This window comes from Dreissena polymorpha, chromosome 7 (assembly GCF_020536995.1).
Source record: "Dreissena polymorpha isolate Duluth1 chromosome 7, UMN_Dpol_1.0, whole genome shotgun sequence".
NCBI lineage: Eukaryota > Metazoa > Mollusca > Bivalvia > Myida > Dreissenidae > Dreissena > Dreissena polymorpha.
In genome coordinates, this window is record NC_068361.1 from 61,869,322 (window position 1) to 61,880,305 (window position 10,984).

Consider the following 10,984-nt stretch of genomic DNA (forward strand, 5'->3'; position numbering starts at 1 on the left):
CAATGATTTCACCATGTTGCATACTGTACTTAGATTTCACAAGGGCCAGGCAGCATTTTTGTTTTATTTTCCTTTGTGAGCATTTAAAGTCAAAGTAATTTCAAATTACCATAATTGAGGAATAAATGCAAGGTAGGTCAGCGATAATTATGTCACCCACCAAAACATATTATTTAATACCATTGATATAACACTTTGATAATTTTACACTTGTAAGTATATATTTTTTAAGTACCAAAATACTAGGATTAAATTAATTTGTATATTCCTAACTACTGTTTAAACGTCATTTTAGTTAGCGACTGTCACGTCACCCACCGTACTCAAGGTAGCGACTATCACGTCACCCACCGTACTCAAGGTATAGAATGTCAAGTCAGCCACTGTACTAAAGGTAGCGACTGTCATGTCACCCACCTCAAAGTTATTTATATTTTATTTGAATTTATGTTTTAAATATGGTTAATCACATTTGATCACATCTTTTGATTGCTTGAATCAATCACATTTTATAGTATCTATAAACATTGCACTATTAGTATTTGTAGTAATTATCAAATAATTAATTTAGAATGTTCTTTACCAGAAAGGTTAGCCCAGATGTCAATAAGAGCACTATCTCCCTCACTATGAGATATTGTCAAAGGTAGCAATATTTGTTTGAATCATGCCATTTTGTGAGGCATAACAAGTAAGCTAAATTCTTGTATTTTTTGCAATAGAAGAGAATAGATATCACGGTACCTGAACCACGTGACTTTTTCGGCTATGTGTGGGACAATCGGATGTAAACAAAACGTCGCTTCAGGTAACCTTTTTGATAATTTCTTCATTATTTCAAAACCATTTAAAAAACAAAACAAAGACGAGTGCCCGGTCATTGTAAAAAGGCACAACTTTGTTAAGTTTGCGCAAAATTAATTAAGTATTTTTTTCCAAAAAGTGCAACCGCGTGTTTGAAAACACATGATGTGAAATGCTATGTGTGGTATATTTTTTGTTCAATCAACAAAAACATTGATAATAATATTGTCGAGGGTTTAAAAATAGGGCGGACATTGTAATTCTTCATAGAGAAGCTACTTACATTGTATGTTTGCGCAAATACATCTTATTCGGAGTGTGTGTATATAAATGTTATACTGCTATGTGTTGGATACATTTTTTAAATGCTATGTGTGGTATACAAGAATTCTGCATTTAATCTGAACACAGTTTTGTAAGAATCTAGAACATAAACTTTAGTCTGTCCTGAAAATATATCAAATTAACCAAATGTTACATTATTGAATACTGAAGTAATCGTGTAATGATTAACCAATTTATGTTTAACTGAACTTAATTCTTATTAAAGCATACATGTTATGTTGAAATATAATATTTCTTTGTTTTATTTATTGTCTTTAAATAAATATAATGATTGATATTTCTGCCTGATTATTGAATTTGGTCCATTTTTTAATGAATGACAAAGAAAATAAATAAGAGCACATGCTTTAAAATGGGTTTTACTTCTTTTGTTTTTCAGACTTGAAAAGGATTAGTCGAAAGATCTGTAACGCTTTTAAGGTTCGAAGCTGTGTAAGAACTACATGAACACCATCAAACCACACGGAAGGTGATATGTGGCAAGTTAAAAATCAAAACCACGGTGACAGAGACAGGGACCCCGCTTCATTCTGTGATGTTTATGGAAAGCTATTTCAACTAACTACGCAAACATACCATTTAACATGTATTTTTGCATAAGCAAAACAAAGTGTGTGTATTGATATGTGTGTATATTTATCGGTTTTGTATCTATGTTATTACTAAAATTGATTAGATGAATATAAAATCTGATAATGTGTGTTAATAAAACAGGTGTTTCATAACAAATAATTTAAATCCAATGATGCGTGTTTGTGGTCTATTCCAATATCATCTCCATTTGAACATCTTCGAATCCAATAATGCTTGTTTGTGGTCTATTCCAATATAATCTCCATGAATATCTTCAGTATATCAAAATAAACACGTCATTAATAATACCATTACTTTATAACTAGCATGCACATGTAACAATAGAAATTAAAGCGCCAAATACATAAAGAAGTACATTAGTATTCACAAAGAAATTGTAATCAGTCAATTTATGAATTTGCAAATCTTGCTATTCAAACATATGAATGCTTCAATTAAGTCATAACAAATGATCATCGCCAAAACGTCTTGACTTGTGGGGGTCATTATGCCAACAAACATATTGAATTGCATCAATACTTAATTTACTCAAATTCAAATGAAAGCTGAATAACTGACAATAGTTTGAGATGTTTAATGAAAATACCCATTCGCCCCGGTCATGAAAGGGCGCTGCAAGATCTTGTTACCACTGCACCAAGTAATTAACATTAAATCATATAATGTTGTTCAATTTGTTGAAATGTCAAATTTTTATGTAATGTTTACTTTGATTGTTTTCTTTCCCTGCAATACTTGCACCATCTGGTAATAAATCAAACAGTCATTTAAACTTTGGAACATTTACTATACATGTTTGTATATGACAACTTTTCATTGATCAAGATATCAGTACGTCTCTTGAAGGTGCTTCCAAAAATACTTTAATCTCCCTGAAAAGAACAAAATACAACTGATATAAACTGTTAAACTTAAAAAATAGCATGTGTGATATATTAGATAGCTCAATAGGATTTACATACAAATACATGATTTTCCAGAAAAAAATGTCATTGATCCTAGTGTCTATTTGTTTAAAAATGCTTATGATCTCTTTATGCTTATTTATTAAATTCGTTACAGTCAAAAATGCCTACACATTCCTGCTAAAAAACACACAACTAACACTTTTTGTAGTTTTGTTGCAATAATATTCACATGACATCTTGCACAAACAATCCTTACGATTTTGTGTATTAAACAAGTGCATTAGTCGGCAGTAACAATTCACTGAAAATTCAACATTTTGTAACAATATATTTTATAGAAACAAACAAGAAAAAGTTTGCCCAACGGAACTTTTTTCCTGTCCGTGCGTGGGTGGCTTTGTGTTAGGAGATCCCCGACCGTGTTTTGACCTCTCTGCCACACTGTTCGCAAACAAAGGCATTCTAAAAGTAAACAAAATATGAATATAAGTTATCGACAATCATGATAATTTATAGTTACATGAACGTAGGATTATCATATTTAAGGCGCGCAAAACACTAACAACAATGTTTATTGACCAACTTTTGTTATTCAGACAGACTTTAAATGTAATTGACGTTAATGTCAATCTTTCGATTCTCTAGTTTAGTTTGTATACCACACAAAGCATTTAAAAAATTTGTCCCACACATAGCATCATTACATTTTCATACACACACTCCGAATCAGATGTATTTGCGCAAATATACAATGTATGTAGCTTCTCTATGAAGAATTACAATGTCCGCCCTATTTTTTAAACCCTCGACAATATTGTAATCTACGTTTTTGTTGATCGAATAAAAAATATACCAAACATAGCATTTCACTTCGTGTGTTTTCAAGCACGCGGTTGCACTTTTTGGAAAAATTACTTAATTAATTGAGCGCAAACTTACCAAAGTTTTGTGTCTTTTGACAATGACCGGGCACTCGTCTTTGTTTTTTTAAAAATGGTTTTGAAATAATGATGAAATTATCAAAAAGGTTACCTGAAGCGACGTTTTGTTTACATCCGATTGTCCCACACATAGCCGAAAAAGTCACGTGGTTCAGGCACCTTGGATATCTACAATATCAGATAATAAAGTTTGGTCATGTTGAAATGATACTCAAATGTGATTTACCACCTTTAAATTTAAATGTAATGCATGGCTTAGACAGTGAAAGAAAAACACTATGTGAAATGATTATGAAATCGAGTATTTGACTGTACAGATTGTTGTTTGAAAAAGTTTGGTACCTGAGTACATGCCGAACCAATCGCGTGTTTGTTCCTCAATGGCAATCGTCCAATAAATAATAGCACTTACTTGTTTTGTCATCATTTTTAATAAAAAGTGCGAGTAGCGGTCGGTGTTGACACTTGCTATGTACACACAAAACGGTGACGTCATTCGTTACTTGGATACATTTTGTGATGACGTCATCGAACGGGGAAGTCCCTGAATGAAGACAAATGTTTTACACGAAGAATGCTGATGCTTTATTCGAAATATAGTAACAATAATAATAAATAGAGAGAAGAATTTTAAAATATTTAAAAGCCGTAAATTTGATCTTTTTTTCTATTTTATCATTATGATCAATCAGGAGACGCTGGTTATTTACTTCCAAAATTTCCAGTTCCGGTTTCGGATATCAGGTTCGGTTGCGCGCGAAGATACCAAACTTTTCAAAACAACAACCTGTGTAGATCTACAGTCCAATACACGTGTTAACGTAATGCGAGCTGTCGAGCCGCCTACGGCGGCTCAGCGAGCTCGCTATTAAAAGTACATGTTCATGTGCAGATAAGAGGTGGGATGTGCAAAGTTGCTTTTACAATCACAGTTAGCTGTTAAAAACATTTATCACTCAAAACTGAGTTCATTGGTTGTATTAATGTTTTTTCAAAGACGAATTGAAATGCCTGATTTATCAGCTTGGTTTGGGTGTTTGGAATATAGATGGTACCAGCTTGCTAATTTGCAAAAAAACAAACAATACTTGTCGTCTATCGTCAACTGTTGTGCGCGTGTGCGAACATTTTTACTTCAACAATAAATCCTCTTAAACCTCTGGACCAATACTGATAAAACTTGTGTTTTTCTAAAATGTATATAGTAGGAACTTACAAAAATCATCTTCTTCATAACGGTAAACACTAGTAAATGCATTGATTGTTATTGTAATGTAATGTACACATGTACTCGCTTACAGCGCGAACGGCCCTCCCAATCTGCACATTACCTGAATGCGTCTGAAATGCATTTTAGGGCGATGTCTTCGAAGTTAAAAACGCAGTCAATTCCTAATTTTTGAGAAACGGACCTACCCATAACATTCATCTATTACAACTCTATAAATAATACCTTGTTATAGAAATATATAATAGACATTTGTTTCAAATAACTATCATCGATGATAAATTTATTATAATGATTTTGATAAAATATCTTTGACGAAAGCTTGAATATGCAATATTTTCATCATGATGCACCAATAATTTTTACGACCGTTTGACAGCTGTTATGATATCTTCATTAATCAACTTACGCGTCCAATGAACTGGAATCTGTTCTTTATTCGTTTCGAGTGTGGTTAGAATAACGTTTAACTTTCAGGCTCGTAGTTGCCTGTTGTCATGGTACGCAGCTGACTACACATTGTCCGAAGAATTAAAAAAAGAGAAGTTCAAATCTACAATAAAAAAATGACCCCTTAAAAGGGATATGGTGTGTATTTCTTGCGACCAAGACTCCGACCACTGTTTACAGCATTCAACATCCAAAATAATAAAATTAGTAAAATACCATTAATGTGGTTCCGCTTATTTGTACTGGTAGTAAACTGGTATTTAATCGTACAGTACTGTAATATCGTTTAGACATACCCCCCTTGAAAATGTGTGTCTGCCGCGATTATTCAAATTGGCTGGCATGCAATCTTCATTTCCTCCATATCCCAATATTTTGCTTTAATACCCACCGATCAACGACGAGATACGATTCAAAATGCATAACTGTCACATTAAGAATTTTGCAAAGACTGATGCACTTCAAAATAACACGGTAGGGTTATTTGTGCCATGTAAACAAGCGTTGCATTGAGAATCCAACAAAATGGTTTGTTCATTGTAATATAGGCTAAATAAGTGCAAGTGCAAAGCAAATGGAGTCAATATTATTACATGTTCATGCAGTCTTATCGTGTTACACCGTTTTCATACAAGTAAAATGCGATCAGTATGAATTTTATACAAATAAAAATGAATGCACATGGATTTTATAAAAGATTACAAACTTTTGAACAATATAATGGTGTTTCCCAATCTTTTCCGCTGATAAGGTCGAGTGATGACGCGCACATAGTTTTATCCAGTGTAAACATCTTTCCATGTCCACATTTGGCTTTTGAAAGGGTAAAAACGGTACACCAGTCATATGCGGTTTGTGGCAATAACGGCTGTCACTATTGCACGTTCCCCAACTGCATCTTTTTGTTGGCATTACGACGTTTTAATGGAAAATATAGCGAACTTCTCAAATGTAAGTTATCGGTTTAAATTTTCGCGCCAGCCTTTGTTTGTACCTACCGCGCGTGCTCAAATATCGGAAAAACCCAGACCGGAGAGTTCCGAATAACAACTATTGGTGGTATATAGCCTCAACGAGACTGCCATTTTTATGAGTGAGAATTTTTTCATTCTATGTGCAGAAAAATGGCGGAAAATCCACCACAAAAACGACTGAAAAGGGGACATACTTTTAGTCAAATTCACAGTCGCTTGATGAAATTTAAAAATGAAATTTTAACTGCGATGGACAATCTTAGGACGGATCAGTGGATAACATTTTGCTTTGTAAAAATCCTTCATTGTAACGGTGCGTACGCGTGTAGCTTTTCAAAGGCTTGGTGTAAGACACAGAGAAATCTCGACGATGTCGATGAAAAACAAACGGTCAATCGTATTGCTTCCTGATTTATTTGACTTTGAGGTTATTACCAAATTTTTGGAAAAGGATGGTGACATTGTCAATAAAATGACAGAAACCAGATAGCCGCTTTCGACAGACTGATCACATTTTTGGAAAATATAGAGGGTAAGTTTTCCTTTAGTTCTTCTTGAATGCTCTGAGCTTTTATGAGTACATACGTACAGCTCATAGTTCCACTTGCAAAGGCAAAAACTATGTAAAAAAAATCTGTCACAAGTATGTCTATAAAATTGAGTTCAATCAACCTAATACATTGTTACAAACACAATACCTGTGGCAATCGACATCAATTTGCATGTATTTTGTTGAGAAATGCTCAAAACATAAACTTGATAACAAATTGTTTTATGGCGGAAGTTGTGAATTGTCGATTAGCAGGCTTTCTGAAAAGTCCCAAACAGTGCCTGTCAACCGGACAGGCTGATGGAAAAGTAAGCCTGTCCGGACAAAAATTCACCTGACCGAACAAGCGTGAGTTTATAACTGAAGAATTTAGTAAAGTTTAACTCATATTTACAGTACAGGCAACGTGTACTTTGACAAACGCCACTCGTCGCGGTGTTTATTTTACGGTGTTCGCTTACCAAACGACCCCCGCGATGGGTGTTCAGATCAAATATTCGCGGGGCCGTTTTTAATAGGTGGACACCGCGAATCACCGCGGACCCATTATATCTACCGCGGTGTGTTCATCGTGTTCGCAAAAAAAAATAATTAAATATAAACGTAAATTATTGATCCCTTTTATTTAAAGCGGGTATATACGTTGTTGTCAAATATTTATGAATTTTTATAAAATGTGTAATAAACTTATTATATATATTTAAATATAAATTAAAATAAAAGTTAAGAAGAACGTGTCGAAAAATGCGAAATAAGCCAGATATTTAATTTTGAAATTTAAAACGGCTGTGCAGCCGAATTCGCTAGCATGTAACCATACATGTACGATGTGAATCTAAACTTAGTTTAACGGTTTATTTGAATTCCTGCAACGATATCTATTTATACGACACACGAACACTAAACTCCGATCCTAATGCAAAGACGAATGCTTCGGTTATTGTAGGAAAATATGTACGTCACAATCGACTCGGGGCGCTAATTGTCCTTTGCTGCATTTTATGAAATTCGGCTTTAATGTGTAATTTTTTGTTGCCTATTTTTGTGTTATTGTAACATATTTTATCAATGTATTACAATTAAACACATATAAAAAATCGTATATACCCGCTTTTAAGCGATAATGAATACAAGTAAATATAGTCTATTTTTATGTACATGCTGGTCGAAGGATATTTTAAGTATTTAACGTAATATTATGCGCATCTAACAATATATGCAATGTTTATAGGTGTCTATCGCAACCGTCGGTTATTTTTTGGTGTTGTCACTTTACATAAACTTATATCTATGAATGCATCATCAACATTCTAAAACGATATCCCGGAAAAATAAAAAAATCATTTGAATATCAATTGTACTTTCGTTATGATTAGGGGTACGTTGTAAACCTAAATTTCATTTTAGTGCAGATTTATTCATACGACACAAAGACACAAATTTGTTTTACGGATCATTTCGGCTTAGAGGACTGAACTGTCATGAAAATATCGAATATTATATTTTTTTATTAACCACTGGAAGCAAGACTAGTTGTAGATAATTTAAAGTGATGGGCATTTTGTTACTGTTGAATTGAGCTGAAAAGAAACGGGTGAAAACAATAAGTTATAATGAATGTGGTATCTGAAATTATCTACAACTCATCTTGTTACCGGTTGTTTATAAAAAAAAATTATATTATTTTCGATATGTTACATGACTCACCCATCCCTCTAACCTGAAATGATCCGTAAAACCAAATTGTGTCATTGTGTGGTATGAAAGAATCTGCATGAAAACTACATTTAAGACTCGCATCGAACATCGATTCATTTCTGTCGTAAGTTGTCAAAACGAAAGTACGGTTGATATTAAATGGATTATTTTTCTTTCGGGATATTGTTTAATTATGTTGATGCTTGCATTAAACAAATACAAGTGTATATCGAGCGAAAACACAAAAAACAAACAACGGTTACGATACACACCTACATTGTATATTGCAAATACTGTTAGTTGCCCATAATATCACTTTAAGAACGCATACATTTGCACATACATGTAGTTTATTATGTTCATTTGTACATTGTACATGTAAATAAAAACTCTTGAATGACCATCGCAGACAGGTATTACATGTATCAATGGCCCCGCGCGGCATTGCGGTGATCACGGGTGTTACAGTTAATGATAGCGTGCAATCGCGGCGATTTTGGGTGTTCGCCGAACACCGCGGTCAGTAGCGTGTCCGCCCCCCCGCGAAATGTCACCCATCGGGAAAATTGAACACCGCAGACACGCGTTTTTGTCAAAGTACACGTTGCCTGTACTGTTATTGCAATGTGCAGCCTGTGTATAAGTATTGGACAACTATAAGTAATTGATTTTGGAACATATAACATCAAATCATGTGTTCTTATGCAATTGTAACACACTTTAATTTTGAAATATGGGATTCATTCAATATAATATGTAATTATGTAGTCAACTTGTAAAAAATATACTCATATATTCTCCGTACAATAGCAATCTTTTTACAAGACTTTTCTGTTTATATTATCAAAAATAAAATGATAATGGGCTTGGCATTATGCGATATTACACTGATATAAGCACATTTCCGTGTTATTTCATACGTTCTGACGATACATAAAGAAAAAACATTGCTTATATATGATGATGACAACTTCAAATTTGACAATTTCGATCATTTGTATAAGCATTTTTTTCATGTGTAGTTTTTTGTTACAACCTTTGTAATTGGATAGAGGGTTATAACTTATATGTCGGAACAATGAAATTGACTTTTTCAAAAAACAACAACACAGGGAGAGTACTCTTAAGAACTAGTAACGCGTTAGTGTTCTTAATGACAAAAAGGCTCGAAATTCACGAAAAGAGCGATTCCAATTGGGTTAAATCGTTCTTTTGGCAAGTATTAACTTTTCGGTATTTAGTCATATTTGTTGGGCCTGTCACAAGGACCGGCCATATTAGAACTTCGCCGGACCGTAAAGAATTTTGCCGGACAAGACCGGCGGTCCGGGCCTTTTCAGGAAGCCTTGATTAGAGCAAAGAGAAAAAAAGGTAATTAGGTTACACTGCACCAACTGTTTTCACCGTAGTGTCTGATTATCTGGTCTTATGGTAGCAGTTGAAATTGTATTGCGTATAACAGTGTAGTTTGAATTAGGACACATTCTTATTACTGTATTCTCGCTGCGATCGGATAAGTAGCAGAGTCCGTGCTTTTAGATACGGCATTGTAGAAAACAGTTATTGCCGCTGTATACTACTGAACTGATGATCCGGATTAAAACTGGATGTAGTGTCGAGGTGTTCTTACATGCTTAGCAAGTTAACCATCCTGTATTGTTACTCTGCGGTACATTGACAAAGGGATAACACGTGCACATTTCTTGAGAGGCAATAGAAACATTTTCACAATCAGCCAAAATTGATGAGAGGGTGATGTCGCGTGACTCCAGTGTTTTTATGGCAATTTCGGGGCCGCTATTTGGCCCCATTCCCCTCAAAAAATAGTATATATTTAAAAAAAATCCCCTCCAGAAGTTAAAAAAAAAAAAAATATATATATTATTTTTAGAAAGAACTGTCTTATGATACATATATCTCATATTTATTTCATAAACAACTAACAAAGTATATTAAATATGATATTAATATGATTTGGAATTATCATAAAGAGTTAAATAAATAGTTGTTCCCAAATCAGTGGTCACTTTTCACATGAATTTCATTTATTCCCGGAAATGGCCAGGGAAAGGCCTTGACTGTATCTATATTGTGTCGACATTTGTTGATAAAAACATTCCAATTTGCTCCATTTTATTGATAAAAAATGCTCAAATTTGCCATTATATCGATTAAAAAAAATTCCAATTAGACTGATATTGGCTAGGAAAACTGAGACTGGCATAACGGCTGAACTGTCTGAAACTATAATGTTGAAACAATCATTGATATATATTTAAGAAAAAGGACAGAGACATTCAGCTGTGAATATTGCATTCATACATACATGTGTATTCATATAATAAAATCATTACATAAAAAAGAGTGAATTTGTAATTATCCCCTTTTCCTAAAAAACGGCGCGTTTTTCCCTTTGGACGGGCCCTGCACCATTCCCCTATAGGTGAAAAAAAAACATGGACTCGCAGAATTCCAGACCGAGGCTGAACCGT

At 33.9% G+C, this 10,984-nt stretch overlaps 2 long non-coding RNA genes across 3 annotated transcripts; one reads left to right on the forward strand and one right to left on the reverse strand.

Moving 5' to 3' along the window:
- The first annotated feature begins 34 nt into the window (after positions 1–34).
- On the forward strand, positions 35–2,588 carry LOC127837858 (uncharacterized). Its single transcript, XR_008029503.1, has 3 exons — positions 35–361; positions 723–808; positions 1,529–2,588. It is a non-coding gene; the product is annotated as an uncharacterized LOC127837858 (long non-coding RNA).
- LOC127837857 (uncharacterized) lies at positions 2,022–4,523 on the reverse strand. 2 transcript variants are annotated; one of them, XR_008029502.1, is made up of 5 exons: positions 4,303–4,523; positions 3,935–4,136; positions 3,684–3,760; positions 3,022–3,113; positions 2,022–2,615 (listed from the first exon to the last, which is right to left on the reverse strand). It is a non-coding gene; the product is annotated as an uncharacterized LOC127837857 (long non-coding RNA). The 2 variants fall into 2 exon arrangements; XR_008029501.1 differs by having other exon boundaries at positions 2,022–3,113.
- Between the last annotated feature and the right edge of the window lie 6,461 nt (positions 4,524–10,984).